Below are 17202 nucleotides of genomic sequence, written 5' to 3' on the forward strand. Positions count from 1 at the left end.
GAGTCTGTCACCCCAGGGCTTCTACACAGAATATGCTATTAGAAAGGAGCAAGATGCAGCTGCAGATGGGCGTGACCCAAGTGCCCTCTGCTCTGTGTCCTAAGCACCCACACCACCTGTATTCTCACCAAGTTAGGTGGCAGATGGGCATTTGGCCCTAGGAGTGGATCAGAGCTGGCAGGTAACCGAGGAGATGGAAGTGCATTGAGGGTGTGCAGAGTGTCTGCAGCAGCAGAGGGAAAATCACATGCTCCCACTTCCATGGCATCTTGTCTTGTTGATTTTAGGCAGCTGAGTACATTTTTGCACGGATTAACCTAGACCCTCTGGTCCCTGTCTTTCCATAATGTTCCTCATGCAGAGTACTGCTTACCTCCCTGATGTGCTTGGCAGGGCGTGAGCTCCATGCCTTCAACCCATATTCTCTTTGGTTTCAGATTGGAATTTGTCTGTAGACTTTTAATTACACACAGGAAGGGCACCCAAACCATGCATAAATTCCACACACATCCCCAAGGTAGGGCTATTTCTAAAATGCTGTCTATCTTCTTTTGTTTTTCCTCTTTGAACCTGGCTGTAGATTTTTGTGAAATACATTGTGTCAAGAGAAGGGCAGTGAGAAACACACCACGTATTGACTTGAGAAGCCTCGCTGAGACCAGCTAGCCGGGCATGCTCTCTGGCTCTGCTCTGGCATGCCAGGTTATAAAACGAGACAATTCTGCTGCTGCTCTGAAATCTGAACTTTCCTGTTTATGGGGTTATTGGACCCATGCTGTCTCTGAACACACAGTGTATTTCCCTTTTCTGCATTTCAAATTAGATTAAAGCCCTGAATGGTATTAAGTAATTTGGCCCTATTTAAATGTTTAACTCAAACCCAGGCATGTGTTTTAACATGCTGGACTTTGTCCAAGCCCTTATATATACATGACATTGAACTTTTCAAGGTATTGGATTTCATTGATTTTTTTTTTCAGGAGATTCACAGAATGATGGAGATAGGTTTGGTGGCCTTTATTGTCACTTGCTTTAACAGAGCTGTGGGGTTCTGGGACCCTCCACATGTTCTCCCCGGTACAAACATTTCACGTAGCTTCTACCCGGCAGTCTCTATTAGATCTTATAAAGAAGGCTAGCTGAACACTGAGCATGAACTGCCCAGGTCACAGCGGTCCTGCTCTGTTTTGACCCCTCCTCTGGGATGCTTTTACATCCCAGCCCCATGGGAGTGACACAGACCCATCTGATTTCCTCCTGCATCTCAAGGTTCACAGGCATCTGTCACCAGAACCAGGTGACCAGCTAGCTGAAAAAGAACTTAAGTGAGCCCCCTAACAGACATTACCCACACATCACAAAAATTCACTACATTTGCTTCTGTACGTCCCAGCAGGCTCCATTCTCGGAGGTAGAGTGTTCTGGGTATGGGAGTCTTACTTTCCCCACCAATGATGTCTGTCCTTTCCATTTTGGGTTAGGAAAATTCCTGAGGTTTGAAATCAGGTTGGCCAAGTTCAAATTCTGGCCATCTCACTTCCTCCTTGGCCAAGTTCCCAAAACCCTTCATCTTTTGTAGAATGAGGTTAATAACATCTGAGCCTTGGGATTATTTTGAAAACCAATAATGTATCCACAATGGGTGTTTTCAGTCATTGGAACACCTACCTGGTTCCTCCTGGGGGTCAGTGTTGTTGACTCTGGTCCTCTTAGCAAAACCTTGGCCATCTTCATCAGCTCAGCTGTGCTTGCAAGAATCCATCACCAAGGAGCCTGTGTATTCTGTTGACAGTCCCTCAGAAAAGGAACGACCCTCACCTGAGATTCTAGCCACTCCTCCCGGCCATTTATTGGCAATTGCACAGTAATAGCACAAAGCCAGGCGTGGGGGTGGGGTTAGGGACTTGGTCTCTGGAAGCAATGGAATATATAGGCTGAGGAAAGTTAATTGGAAAGCATTCCCTTTGTGAAGCTATGGGGAAGCTGTGATCCATGCTGAATGAAGAGTTCCCAGTGCTTTGGGTCACCCCAACTCCTGTCATGTGACCCCTCACCTATGCTCTGTAAAGTGAGCCCAGTAAGTTCATTGGTTCCCCAGGGTGAGCCCTGGTAGAATCACACTTTGGTTTGTCATTGAAATCTTATGAGGAGAGGGTAGATGTTGATTGTTTATCCCCCCTCCCCAAGGGTGGGGGGGGGAGAATTCTCACAGGAGCCTGGCAGTATTTTGACTTACCCTCAATAAGTCTGAGGTGGAGAGAAGTCCCCAAGCCAAGCAAACTTCCTGGTTTTCACTTCCTTTTCTCCTATGGATGGAATTCTCATCCCGTGACACAAGCCAGGGTGGGTACAAATGGCGTGGGAGGCCCGCCCTTCCCCCTTCCTCACATTCAGATGCATTAGCTCCTCGAAGTATGGCAGGATGCATGGCGGTCCTGTTCGACAGTGTTGAATGTAAGAGCCGCAGCTGTTCCAATCCATGCACTTGACTTCAAAGTCAAGGCTGCTGGATTATCTTCTGCACAGACTGGCACATTGCAGAGCTGTTTCTACCTTTTCTTCCTGGAGTGGAAGATTTGGCCATGTTGGTGGGAGGCTGAGGTGGTGTGTGAGTTGTGCGAAGGTTGATTTGGTCCAGTGGTGCTTGGTGGGGAGGGGCAGAGCTTCAGCTGCCTTCTGAGCCATTCCTCATCTAGGTGAACTAGGAACTTTTCTTTGGGTTGGGATCATCTAGAAGGCTTGTTAAATGATATATCATGTTTCATAGCCAGAATCTGAGATCCGAGGCATCTGGAGATGTGTTTTTCTGAGAAGTTCCCTGCGTGGTGAGGGGCTTCATCAGTTCTGGCCAGGATTTGTTCACTGTGGTATTAGAGATGGAACCCAGAGCCTTGAGCATGCTGGACAAATGCTCTGCTATTGAGCCACATCCACAGACTCAGGGACCACCACTAGAGAACTGCTCCCTTATGGAGCGAGGGGCTAGCACTGACAGATTCTCTAGTTACCTGTAACTTTGCCAAGGTGCTGTCTACTTCTCCAAACATTTCAATACCCCAAACACAGGGCTTATACAGTCAGCAGACGAGAAAACACTTTGAAAGAACATCAAGTCAATCTCCTTTGTTGTCAGAGTCTCCTACTTTTATGGGGTTGGCACCGGATTTGGAGGCTTGTCCAAAAGCTGTGTGCCCCAGCTCTGTATGAGTACAAAGTTCAGTCTGTTTCTGCACTCAGCACTTTGCAGCCTCTGTGCAGATGCTGGGAAGGTGAGTGGACAGGAGTCAGAGGACTCCATCTGGACCTTGTTTTCTGCAATCAAAAGCACCCCGAGAATCACTGGCAGAGCTGGAGGCAGCAGGACACTGCAGTGTAACTTGGCATGTCTTCTCTGTCGGGAACCTGGAAAGGGAATCCTGCAGCACTAGTCTGAGCAGGCCACTCCCTCTGTCAGGCCTAAGCAGCCTCAGGTGAGGGGCAGGTACTGTGTGTATGGATGGTTCTAGAAACACAGCGTTTTCTCCTATTACAATGTCTTCCAGACATTTTCCTCTTCTCTGCACCTGACTCCAGCTTGCTTGCGGTCCTGGTCTGACTTGGCCCTCTTTCCATTTCATTTGCCCCTTTTGCAGGTCCCTTTGCCTTGTAGACACTTCTGTCTAATGACTATTAGTGCCGCTAGGAGGTGTTGTTGTTGTTTGTTTTTAAAAATACTTTTGTGTGCCAGGTTCTGTTTTAGGCTCTGCATATGTATCAGCTCATTTAACCTTTGTAACTACGAAGAGAGAGAGAGACGATAGTACTAATTTGATCAGTACTATTTAAATTATAATATAAAATATTCTATTATAATAAAAAGAATATTTATTCTTTTAAATTTTATCTGGAAGTAAAATTTAAACAAGGCATAAAATTGTGTGACTTGTCAGAGATGATGCAACCACCTGCAGAGGAAGGGCTTGAACTCGGGCTATCTAGCTGCAAGACCGAAGCCCACAGCCACTGGATGGTCTCCCCGATGCACTCTGAAAGCTTCTCCTTCCCTCCAGGAGCTTGAGGGACTTTGAGGTGGAGCACACAGCAGCCCACTGAGTCCTCTCCACATTTCTGCTTCCAGTGGCTGCTCATCAAATCTACACATTGACAAGCAGCTGGACAGAGGCTGAGATTGAAAGTCCATCCTCTGAGACCCCACAGGACTTCCTTCATCAACAACTCCACAGCTTGCCTTGCCTTGGCCTCTGAATCCTTTTGGTCACTAGAAGAACATATTCTTCACAGTACAGTTGGAGGGGTCACTGCGCCAACACTCGACTCTCAAGCTATTTTCTCATTAAGCCTTTTCATGCTTATTTCTCAAGCAGGAACCTGCCTTTCACCTTAACAGCATAGCTCAGTTTGGATGCCACGTGCCACACTGCATAGCCACGTGTGGCCAGTGACTCCTGTATTAGAAAGCAGATGAGCACTAGGAGACATCCGGTGTGCGTGAGGAAGCAAGGCATTTGGGGTTCAGTCTTGGGGATTTTTGTTTGTTATTGTTTTACTTTTTTGAGGAAAGTTCTTATCACACAGCCCAGGCTATCCTAGAATCATGATCCTCCTGCTCTGGCCTCCAAAGTGCAGGTGGATAGTATTTTTTTAAGAAACTGTTTTTGGAGGAAAATAGTGGGAAATTTGGTTACTCGTGGAAAAACTAGGTGAGGGGGATGTGTGTGTGTGTGTGTGTGTGTGTGTGTGCACGTGCACCTGTGCATTCCTCATCCATTTATGCAGTTGAATTCCTTTTTATTTGAGGAGGAAGAAGATTGACACATGCTTTCACCAAAGGCGTCAGGGCATGGTAAGAACAGGCTTCCGGGAAAATCCTGTGGGGATGGGCTTGTTTTCTATTGAGTGACATCAGCCGATTGGCATCTCCACCCCAATCCCTTCTCTGGAACAGAAGAGTATTATCGTAGTTACAGTTACTGTCATGATGAAACACTGTGACCTAAACCACCTGAGGGAGGGAAGGGGTTTTCTGGCTTATATTTACACACCACAGTCCATCACTAAAGAAAGTCAGGACAGGAACCTGGAGGCAGAGCTGATGCAGAGGCCATGGAGGGGTGCTGATTACTGGACTGCACTTTATGGCTTGCTCACCCTGATTTCTTATAGAACCACCAGCCAGGACCACCAGCCCAGGGATGGCACCACCCTCAAAGGGCTGGGCAGTCCCCCATCAATCACTAATTAAGAAAATGCTCTACAGACTGGGCCACAGCTCCATCTCACCGATGCGTTTTCTCAATTGAGGTTCCCTCTTCTCAGATGACTCTAGGTTATGTCAAGCTGACATAAAACTAGCCAGCACAAGTATGATACATCTTCTAATATTTCTTTTCATCTTTGTTGCACGATATTTTGGGGGAGACATGAGCAAATGTCTCCTCACTCTGTGTAGGGAACTGATGACAGACTGTGTTAACAATACCACCAAACTCCAAGCCGGTGAACCAGTCAGTTTATTGGGGTTACTCACACGAGCATAAATGACTCAAAGGCAGCTGTGTCACTGGAAGCCAAGCTGGCGTGGGTGGCAGCTCACAAACCTGGAGCCCTGGCACATGCTGCATGACTTGAAGGCAGCCTAACAGGTCGGGGAGTCTCTTTCGGATAGCCTGGCTGGTCCGTGTCTCTCAGTCCTCAGTGCCCATATCACCTCAGGGAGGGAGGGACTTTGTGAATCAGCTCCCAGGAACTTCCTGAGAAGTTTCAGTTGTTTACTTCCTCAGTCTTAACAAGCCTCCCTTCCGAACCCTCAGAGTCCAGATAAGCGTCGCTCCAGAATGGAATGTCTCGTCCCAGCAGAACATGTTATATAAGGGTCCTGCTCACCAGAGGCCCCAGGGCAGCACCACAGAACTACAGCTTTAGAGGGCATTAATCAGGCATCGACTTTCTGGACCTCTAAGTAGCAAGGCAAACAAGGACCCAAAACCTGGAGATCAGCAAAGCCAAGCCTGGGAGGCAAACTGTCTATGGAAGTGAGCAGCGAGCGTCCTTTCTCCTTCTCTGCATTAGTTAATGGCTAATCTAGAGACTGCCGCTCGCTGATAGAGCACAGTTTAAAATATTTTATCATTAATGTGACAGGGAGTTGGATAAAGAAAATGAAGCGTGATTATAAAATGCTAATTATCATTCTCAAGTGCATATTGGGCACTTGCGAATATTTGCAGCGTAATTTGCTTTATTTATTATTTCAGTTTGGTTATAAATGTTAATTCAATTGCAGATGGTATGTTGGCAATTTACAGAGCTATAAAATTATTTGGAAATCCTAATATTTTCTACCAAAATGTTCTGTTGGTGATGGATGAGCTAAATTAAAAAGCGCCTGCTCCTTAGAGTTAAATACATTAATTGGCAAGTAGGCTGTGGGGATTTGCAGAAGGAAGCTGGCTATGTTCACGCCTTCAAGGAAAGAGGATGAGGTCTCTAATTCAGAGTGGAAGTTTTCTGGATGAGAGGGGCAGGGGAGGACAAGGTCTCCTTCCCACCACAATAACAATAGTGCGCCCAGGCTGAGGGTTTTGTTCACTCCTGATTGAGAGCCCTGAGGAGATAAACCAGGGTCAGGTTTCCCTGTATCCCACCAAGAGACTCAGAGAGTCGCCTGATGAGAGTGAGTGTGCAGCCTGTGTGTCTGTGTGTGGATACACTCATTCAGAGAGTAGGCTGATGATAGTGAGTGTGCAGCCTGTGTGTCTGTGTGTGGATACACTCATTCAGAGAGTAGGGTGATGAGAGTGAGTGTGCAGCCTGTGTGTCTGTGTGTGGATACACTCATTCAGAGAGTAGGCTGATGAGAGTGAGTGTGCAGCCTGTGTGTCTGTGTGTGGATACACTCAAGGGGCAGGCCTTTCACCTTCTCCATTGATGACGTGATGTGCAGCTTTACACTAGGTCGTCAGATAAGCTGACACAGGGTAGATTTGCTCCACCACGTCTTATACAGTCAAGAGATAAAATTACTTTTTTTATGTTTTAAATGCTTAAAAAATTATTAAGGTATATCATGCACGGAAAAAGTAATTTTCAATTCACATTTGAGTATAAACAATTGTTTCTCAGGCTGGAGAGATGGCTTAGTGATTAAGAGTGAGTAACGTTGTTCTGGGCATGACAGTTTGGTGCCCAGCACCATGTCTGGCAGCTCAGCTATGATTGTAGCTCTAGGGTTTATGACACCCTCTGGTCTCCATGGGTACCGACACCCATGTGACATAGACGCCCATGTGACATAGACACACTACACACACACACACACACACACACACACACACACACACACACACACCACCTTTTAATAGGGGATTCCTGGCACCCAGGCATGCCTATCCATCTATATGTGCTGTATGTAGCTGCTCTCTCACCACAGTGAATATTAAGAAGGAGGTTATAATTAAAAAGAAGAGTCTGAACAACCTGGATTAGACTCTCCCGGTCATGGGACAATGAACAAAATAGAGACCGTGGCCGGGTTGGGTTTTGGTTATTTTCACCTCAATTCTATCCATTATGGGACCTTAAGAATTTGGGGTAAGAAGTGTTTTCTAGCAAACTCCTTGTGTTTGAAAGCTGGGCAGATGGTAAATGTGAGCCCCAGATTCTTCATTTTATTTTGTTAATAACTGAAGGAGATTATATGATATTACTAATGTAAAGAATTCTGTGCCCCCCACATTATATACACTCAAAACATCCTCTTTGCCCTCAAAATAAAAGTAAAACTTGTTTTCTTTTATTGTCAAATTAAAAGCATAAACTAACCCATGCCCTTGGAGTGTTATACTTGCATTCACAATTAGGAGTCCCCATGTACCAGCATGTCAGCAGCATGGCTACCTTAGGTAACTCATTTGGGGAAATGTCATCCCTTACTAAGAAATACTGTGCTTAATTAATTCTTGCTCCTAGGAGGTCAACCTGGGGCACTTGTTATGGCCTTAATTGGCAGCATAAATCCTGAGACCCAGGAGGAAAAGCAGGGTGAGCAGTTAGCAGTCTCTGGCCTTTTGGGGAGTGTGCAGTGTGCTGGCCCATCACAGACAGTGACAGCCTCCAGTCTGATGGCTTGCAGTCTGGCCACACCGATGTTAGGATTAAAGGCCAATGTGCAAGGAGAAGAGACGCAGCAGCAGGTACTGGTGTTCTATGTTAAATAATGTGAGACAGCCTGCTACCTTCCAGCTGAGAAAAATGTGTTTCTGTGAACTCCAGGTCCTACATATTAAATTATATTCATTATATGACCCATCTGGAGTCCCTGCCAGCCCCAAAAATATCATCTTGCAGATATTAGCAAAAGGAAGCGAAAAGTAATTTTTTTAATTGTAGACTTTTCATTTTCATTTAGTTTTTCCCTTGTATTGAGGAAAACAGACTGGAAGGAAAGCAGAGCCTTCTCACTTGCGCTGGTCCCCTTCAGAACACAGGCAGAGAAACCCTGGCTGTGGCTTCTCACACATGTGTCTTGAGGAGATGTGAGGCTGTCCTGGGCGGGAGGCAATGGCTGGAGAGGTCATGAGCTTGGTCTGAAACTCACACTAGTTGGGGAGGTGGGCTTCAGAGGAAAAAGGATGCACTGGTTGGCCCTGGCTTTCTCTGAAGTGGGCTGCCACAAATCACATTTGACAGAGTGGAAATGAAACTCATAAATATCACATAAGATGTAGCTTATTTTTGTGTCCTCTTATCAATGTCGGTTGACTGGGTTTTGATTCAATACAAAAAAAGTCTCCAGTATTTGGGACATTTGGTGCTCTCTACAGGCTTTGCTTCTGGCCAGCCCCACAGAATGTATAGAAAGGAGGTTCTCATTCAGACAGAGATCTCAAACACTGGTCCTAGGAGATAGTTTGAGGGGTTCAGAATGGAATGGGGAGAGTAGCTGAGCACATTGTACAGGGCTTTGATGGCAGAGGGTGGTGTCGCCCACAGCTCTATGAAGCCCATTGGGGGCTTTCACTCCTCAGCTGCTGAAGGGCACATGGCAGGTGGACCTTCACACCCAGCTCCATGAGTAAGTATCTGCTGGAAGCCAAGTGTGGTTCTGTATTTGATCGGGGACAAACATCCTATATAATAAATGGCACGCGGACCAGGCATCATCCATATACGACTGCCACTCATGATAGACTCACCTGTGCGAACGCCTGGGTTGCTGAATTCTGAAGACTTACTTCAAGTTCAGTAACAGTGAAGTGCTTTGGGGCCACCCATAGACACATCCACTGCCCTTGTGCCTTTCATGGAGACAGTCTTAGATGTTCACGGAGAGGCTCTAGACTAAATCCTGAGTTTCCAGCTGTAAATCCTATATTTTGTGATTGGCCCTATTCCATCAGGTTCCTGGTATAGATTAGGAATTGCATTATGTATGTGTGTTATTATGTATATGTGACTATATTATAAATGTGTGTATATATGCATATATTTAACTGCTCTAAATAGTTTCTTTCCACTTGGTCAGCCATACCCACTGATGACTCACCTCTGCTTATTGCTCTATAACTTGACTGAGGTCTTTTTTGGGGAGGCAGGGCTCTGGATGAGGCCCTTCTCATTCACATACTGTGGCTCTTTGGTGCCTAGATATGATGGGAAGTATCTTGCCATTCATTGATCGAGCAGGGCCTGGAACTCATAGCACGTCTCCTGGCCCAGACTCCTGAGTCACAGATCACAGCCGGAAGCTTGTACCAGGCTTGTGTCTGCTTCTCTAAGGAGGCGGCAGCCCTGTTCTCAGTGCGGTGACAGGCACATGGCAAGCGTAAATGGCAGCTCTGGGCTTCTTCCTAATGGGGTGTTGGAGTTACTTCCCCTAAATGGCTTACCCCAGCTCTTCCTGCCTCAGCCTCCTCCATTTCTGCTTTCCAGAAAACAGACAAGATACCAACACAATTAAAAGTAAAAAATAGTCTGCTTCCCTTGCCGGTTGTAAATGCATACAAAATACATGTAGATACAATAGGTTGTAAATAATTTACGTCTGCACTTTTTTTCAGTCTGTAAATGAGAACACCTAAGGTGGAGTGACCAGCAGGACACTCTTCCCTCCCCCATTAAGATAACAAGATGGGCGGAGAGAACTCACATTGGGGTGTTTTTGGAGCACTGTGCAGATAAAAATTAAAAATTAAAGGAAATGCTTTGAGTAAGCAAGCTCATAAAAGCCATTTGGAAATTTAAAATTACAGATTAGTTCAGGTCTCCTTCAGAGGGATTTCTGCATGTGGGTTCCTTTTTCATGGAAAGGTGGAAGCCTGCCTGCCTTTTGTGTGACCACCTGACACTGTCATGGGATCCGTGATGCTGGCCGGGGTGTCCTGGGCAGTCCTCTTATGCCTCCGGAAGCTGGCTCTGGTCTTTACCACATTAGCCCCAGGGGATAATGAAAACAAACAGCAATTGGGGTGAGATGCACAGGCTCCCAGGACAGACTTAGCACAACTCAGAGTGCCTGCTTTCCTGCCTCGAGGAAGTGCTGTTCAGGCTGCAGGGATCCATCCAGCTGCAAAAACTCCCACTGGCAGCAGGAGAATTGCCCCTTCCAAGTCCCTCAAGTCTGGAAACAGCGCTGCCTGGCTAAGCTGTGTTCAGAGGCTGCTCTACCCTCTGCTAGTTCACGCAGTTCAACTGTGATTTACGAGCCTCGCTCTTCTTTCTACACCTGCCTGTGAACATCTCCTAATTACTCATGGGAGAAAACTGGATAGAAATATCCTTGCTGAGAATGTGTGTGTTCCAAGGAAGAAGGCCAACCATGTCCAAAGAAATGTTCTGTCTTATTTGATCTAAGGAAAATAATCTCCAAACTCCACGATAGGCATATGGTTCAGATGACCTAGTGTGTTTGGACCCAGGGTTCAAAAGAAGCACACCCTTCCATATTATTTCCTTTGCCCCTCTGGAGACCATCAGAATTGTGAAGATGGTTCCCTGGGCCCATTATCTCTTAGAAGCAAAGTGGGATGAAATATCCAAAACTCCTGATGAGCCTGCCTACCCTGGAGCAGGGACACAGCATCTTTAGAGCAGGCTTCAACACCAGGAACTGCCTCCCTTAATAAGCCTGTCCTGCCTGGACCACCCAAAGCTTTGTGCAGTTTTGATGCAGGAGATGGAGAAATGTGCAGCTTTTCACAGAAGATAGATTGTTCCTTCTGTCTAAAGGCAGCGATTTTTGAAAATGAAGCTGAGAGTTTAAAAATAAGGACTCTGTCAGGGAAAATAAAATAGCTCCCCCTACATCCATTAGGTGGCCTTTAATTGCAAGCTGGAGAGTGGCCTGACTCACTGGCAGGTGCCTCTTTCATGGCCAGGGCTGTTTCACCCCAGCCTCTGCTGTGGTGAGAGACAGCCACTCTGTGTCAGCAGGAATTGGATAGAATGGGAAGCAGAAAAGCACACTTAAAAATTAATTCTGTGTATTCTGCTAAATTTTCTCTTACTAGAGCAGGATCCGCGAATGCAAAATTGAGGGTCTTGGAAACAACAAGAGCTCCAAGAGTGCATTTTTCTGTTGCAGGTGCCTAGGTGGAGACTCTAACATGCTAATTGCAGGCAAGTTCATGGTGTTTAAGAGAACTTTACTTTTGCATTGGGGACCTATTTGATCTCAAATCTTGGCCACGTGCTGACATAATGTAGCTGCTTTAATGTTAAAGATCAAGAAAGGGGAGCCTGTGGGTGGAATTCCAGCCCATCGCTTTGCTAATTTGATGAGAGAGAAGGGGAGTTGGAATAAATCACTAAATTAGCATTTCTGACTGAATTTATGATATTGGAGCTTTGCTGCTGAAAATATCACTTCCTTTTCCTTTCCCTTATACGAAGAATGTTCTGGGGAAGTGGGAGAGGGGACCAATTGAGAACAAGGTATGATGACATATCTACATGAAGCTGCCATAATGAGACTCGGATTTCTGTGCTAACCTAAAAAAATTAATTTTAAAAAAATGGAAGAAGAAAAGAATTTTGGTGGCTGTTCATTTGTTGGGTTCATGTTCTCTGCTGGTCTCACCATTCCTATGCTCGTGTTAGAGATGCTGCCTGCAAAGGGAAAGTTATGCACAAGGCAGTGTTGTGTTGTGAATGTGCCCATAGGCTGTGTCCATGGCTGGGAGCAAGATCATGGTTTCCCGAGTCTGCCCCTCCTCTCTGTGGAGCATGAGCACGGGTGATGGACTCAGAGTGAGGAGAAGAAGGACTTTGCACTGTGGTGCTCCACAGATCACAAAGATGAAGTGCAGAGAGAATTCCCTGGGTGTGCCCGGCCTACACAAGTGTCATTGACCAGGGGCAGGCAATGCCGCACCCTCTCACTGACCACCTCTGTGTTTGGGACTATGACATGGGATGATGCTTTCTTATGTCAGACTTGGATGACACTGGGTGTCAACATGGCTTTTCCATACAAGGGTGGATTCCATTTTGGAAGCTGGGTCTCAGTATTTTCTAGATAAACATGGTGCACTTCTGCTCCACCAGAGTGGTGTTTGCTGACAGCAGCAGAGGATCCTCTCCCTGTGTTTTTCTACCTCCTGAGCTTTAGAAGACATACGTGTCAATGCCTAAGTTGCCTCTCTTTTCTGGCCCTCATGTTGCATCAGACTTCTTCCCTTTCCACTTGAGCTTTAGGATGGAATCGTGTATAAAGTCAAGGGAAAAAATTATACCAGGAAGACTCCAGACTGGCCTTGAAAATCCAATCCACTTGAAACAGGAGGGAAAAAGCCCATCAAATTGTGGATAGTCATTTTTTTCTCTACTAATTTAGGTCTTTAATGTCCTAAAACATTGTAAGTCCATCATAATTATTGGTGTCTGTGAAAGGGCTTTGAATTATGTGCTGTGTGGGGTTGCCATGGCAATGTTCAGTGTCATTCACAGTGTTATGATAGAGCTGAACCCTGCCTGTGTTGATGGTGAACACTGCATACCAGACTTCGGGATTTTAAAATGCATGCTCTTTGGCAAAGAGTTTTGGAGTGTATTAGAGTGCATTTTGACTATTTTTCCTTCCACTAACATTCTTGCCCCTCCTTCACAGTCCAGACTGGAATCTTTAATTTAGCTGCAAATGAGCTTTATGACGGATGCTGGGGGTGGGCACTCATTCCTGGGGGAGGAGTGGGGGAAGGCACTCGCTCCCAGTTTTAGCTAAGGAGCTATACTTTTTTTTTTTTTTTTCAGTAAAATAACTGAGAATTTAAAAGCTTCAAATTCATTGGCTTCTTGCCCTGCTTATTTAATGTAACCCTGATAATAAATTGGTAACTATGGGATGCACTGTGGAAGAGCACTAAAGAACTGACCCATGTGATCTAGAAAACAGATGTCTTTGGTTGGCTTAAAGTAAATTGTCAAGTCCAGAATTGAAGAGAGCTCTGCGAACCCAGTGAATTCTTTCATTTCAGAAGGTGTTTTACCCTCTGCTTTAGATTATCTTCATCTTCAAACTCTCCAGAAGCAATGACTGTCTTCCCGGGTGTCATCTTTAGAACATGTATGTACCCTGTTGCCCTAGCGTTCTTGGGATAGTCCATTTGCTGCCCTACCCTGTGTCCTTGACTTTCTTTTGACATTGTTCTGAGTTTGGATGCCTCCCAAGCATAGTCAGGGACATCCAGAGGTCACCAGTAAGCTTCTGAGCCCTCCTGGAGTTTTCCCTCATTACCCCAGTCTTGGGAAGAAAATTTTATGCAACTATGGAAAAGTTTAGTGTGGCTGCTCCTCCCCCTGCCCTGGCCTCCCAGAATCCCCTAGGCAGGAAATAAAGCCCATAGCAAACCTTTATCAAAGAAACTCTGCTAGCATGGCCTCTCTGGCTCTTGCTGAGGTAGTGGAATTTCTCAGAGGTATCTCAAGGGAATCCAGGGGAGTCAGTGTGACTGTGGAGACGACTTAATTCTGTCTGATCCATAGTCCTTTAACCACCAGAAGGTCAAGCAGAGGAGCCATGAGCACAGGAAAGCGAAAGCCCAGGACGTCCTGGACATGATGGTCTCTCTGAGGACATTCTGTAACCTGTGCAAACCCTATGAGACCACACGCTCACAACTCACCCCCCCCCCCTTTAAAGAACGGCCATTTTAATTAGCAGACTGAGCCTTTGGTCTAGTCACAAACTTAGAGGACTGCCACCTGTCCACTAGAACAGGATTATGATAGTTAAACTTTCATGAGGCTTCATCATCTATAACCATTATTTTACCCAATGTCATACTTTGGAGGAAATGCATTTCTTTTGTTACCTAATTTAAAATATTTGATCCAATTGGGTCATCTCTCTTGACCATAGGGTTTTTTGTTTTTATTAGTTACCCAGCAGCCTTTCTCCACTGGATCCTGTTGCTCTAAAGTAAATGTCATTGTGAGCCTAGGCATTAGCTCTGTGCCCTTCTTAGGAGGCTCAGACTCTGAAGTGTGAGCCTTGATCACCACTGGTGCAGGTCCAGGCTCTTGGCCGAGAACAGAGGCCACCCCCTCACAGCCAGTCACAGGGAGCTTTAATTCACTGGGGGTTAAAGGGACTGAGAGTAATGGCCCCTGGGCCTAGGGGAAGTTGGATCTCTCCAGGGCCCTACCTGACAGGGTCCAGGAAAATGCTGAAATCTGGTCTTCCAGAAAGATCAGTCAACATATAGAAACAGTGCTCTGCCTGAGTTGGCCAGCACAGCCTCCCTTAAAATGACTGCTTCGGATGCCTCTCAAGTCCTGTTTTCCTCTGTGCTAAGTGTGCCATAGCTAAAGAGTGCCGGAAGGGGACAAGTGGAGCTGACACACTCAGTTGTTGGTGAGGATGTGCGAGCCGTCACCCTAGGGGTGTCCCAGCTGCACATCTGGAAACCACATCTGCAGCCCACGAGCCCTTCCCCTCACCTTATATTGCTGTTCATTCATGTTTACTAAATTCCCAGCCTGGGACCAAGTCCTGGTGGGGAGTTAATTGCTTATTTAAAAACAAACAAGCAAGCAAACATGCCCCTCCCTCGGGGCAGCTGGGCTTCCTTCTGTGGAACACTGGCTGGCTGGCTTGGAGTCTTCTTGGCCTTAGGTCCGTGCCCACCACCACCTCAGAAGGAAACTCACGCTTTCCACTCTCTCCCTGCCCCTCGCCCGTTGTCTTTCAGCTGGGTGGATAGGTCTTCCGTAGTCTGCCTGCCCCACACTTGCTATTAATAACTTCCCAGATGCTGTGGTGAATGAGCTTCTACCCACCGAGTGTCTTTTCTGTTTGTTTAAGGCAACACGTTTCCTGGTCTTGAAACCTTGCTTCCCAGGGTGGCCAGGGCATTATTCCACAGTCCCCTCCTGCTGGCAGCAGGTCTGGGACTAGGAACTGTTGCCTGCAGCCGTGACCTGGGCGGTCATCTGACTACTCTTGGATTGAGATGGACTTGGAATCTTTTCCTTTTGATGATGGAACAAAACACATAAGTTTCCTGGCTCTTTTCTTTTCCTTTGGACTTCACATGGTATAGAAATTAATTGGGCCACAGCTCAGCTCACACATACGGGTTTGTTCTACCTTGTTTCTGTCGCTGTGGTAAAATGTCAGGACAAAAAGGAACTTAGGGGATAAAGGTTTATTTCAGCTGACAGTTTCAAGTTACAGTTCGTCATTTCAGGAAAGTCAAGACAGCAGGAACATAAAACAGCCCATAGTCAAGAATGGAGAATTGACTACATGTATGTTTAGTGCTTAGCCCATTCTGCATGCTTAGGTCAGGACCCCTTGGCTAGGGAATGGTATTACCCACAGTCCCCTTGGCTAGGGAATGGTATTACCCACAGTGGCCCGCGTCTTCCCACATCTGTTTACAATCAAGACAACCCCCTACAGACATGCCTGGTCTAGACAACCCCTCACTAAGCCCTATTCCCAGGAGATGGTAGGGTGGATCAAGTTAACAATTGAAACTAACAACCACAGTGTCCCACACTGCTATGTGGGTGACATTCTCCTGACCCAGTGCTTTTTGTGACTGAAAACGATACCAAACTGCCTTTCTGAAAAATAAAGGTTTTGCTTGGTGCCTATTCTTACCACACATCTATGCCTAGCTTATCAGCCATAGAGCTACACACAGCTCACTCTCAGAATGGCACAGTGTGACTCCTCACAAGCAATTATGTGTGATGATTAAACTCAAGCCAGTGATGGCACCACTGCCTGGGAATAAGGATTTCCTGGCTGCAGTCCTGCCCAGCAAAGGCCAGCTAAGGTATTACACGTGTATATTGGTGTCCAGAGCCCAACAGCTACTTAATAAAAAAATAATAATAACTTCATGGTGATGTCAACAACTCCCTACTGCCTCAGCAGTTTTAGCCAGCCGTAATTCTGACCCTGGCCTCTGTGAACAGAAGAGTGCAGCGTCTCCTTAGCCCATGAGTGGCATTCCCTGGAGACCTGCTCAAGTCCAAACACCCACCCCTTCCCTGTTGTCTCCTGTGCACTTCCCCCACTCACACTGTACCCCCACCTCGTGCCGCTACCCCAGAGTCCTCTGGGAAAAAACCTGCTACTCACATCCTATGCCCTCTCTAGAGCCCAGATCCCGTGCAGAGTCCCCTCCAACTCATCCGAATTCCCGTGGCTGTCATTTACGCAGTCAGAATTTTATGACCTACCATGTGCTAAATGCCACGCCAATCCTTCTCATGACCTGCTTCCACTAAAGTTCTTACCACACTGCTTCTCAGTCTTTTAGCTGAGGTGAAGTGTAATGGTGTTACCAAGCCGCTCTGTAGCATCCTTGACAGAGCTCACATAATTTCTTACAGATTTTGTTAGTTCTTTTATCTGTTGCTACGACAAAGTACCCAGAGAACAAGGAAGAAGGGTTTGTTATGGCTTTATAGCTCCAGAGGGATCTAGTCCACCGTGGTGGGGAAGCCACGGCTACAGGCAAGGTGGTCGTGGCAGCAGAAGCTGGACGCTGGTCACACTGCATCTACTCAAAAGGCACCCAAAGACGATCAAGGGGGGCAGGCTGCAAAACCCCAGAGCCTGCCCCACTGACACACTTCTTCCACCAAGGCTCCACTCACTAATGGTTCCAGAACCTTTCCAAACAGCACCACCAGATGGGGACCAAGTGTTCAAACACAAATCCATAGGGGATATTCTATATTCAACCC

At 46.4% G+C, this 17202-nt stretch overlaps 1 protein-coding gene across 7 annotated transcripts in view; it reads left to right on the top strand.

Moving 5' to 3' along the window:
• Nucleotides 1-17202, top strand: part of Rarb (retinoic acid receptor beta) — a 347580-nt gene that overhangs the window by 244973 nt on the left and 85405 nt on the right. The window contains exon 1 of one of the 7 annotated variants that reach the window (XM_042284364.2): nt 3255-3470. The exons of the other annotated variants lie outside the window; for them this stretch is intronic. The gene's annotated coding sequence lies outside the window, so the exon portion shown is untranslated. Of the gene's footprint in view, nt 1-3254; nt 3471-17202 lie in introns of those variants that run through there. 7 annotated transcript variants of the gene reach the window in all.

The sequence above is a fragment of the Peromyscus maniculatus genome, chromosome 9 (assembly GCF_049852395.1).
Source record: "Peromyscus maniculatus bairdii isolate BWxNUB_F1_BW_parent chromosome 9, HU_Pman_BW_mat_3.1, whole genome shotgun sequence".
Taxonomy (NCBI): Eukaryota; Metazoa; Chordata; class Mammalia; order Rodentia; family Cricetidae; genus Peromyscus; species Peromyscus maniculatus.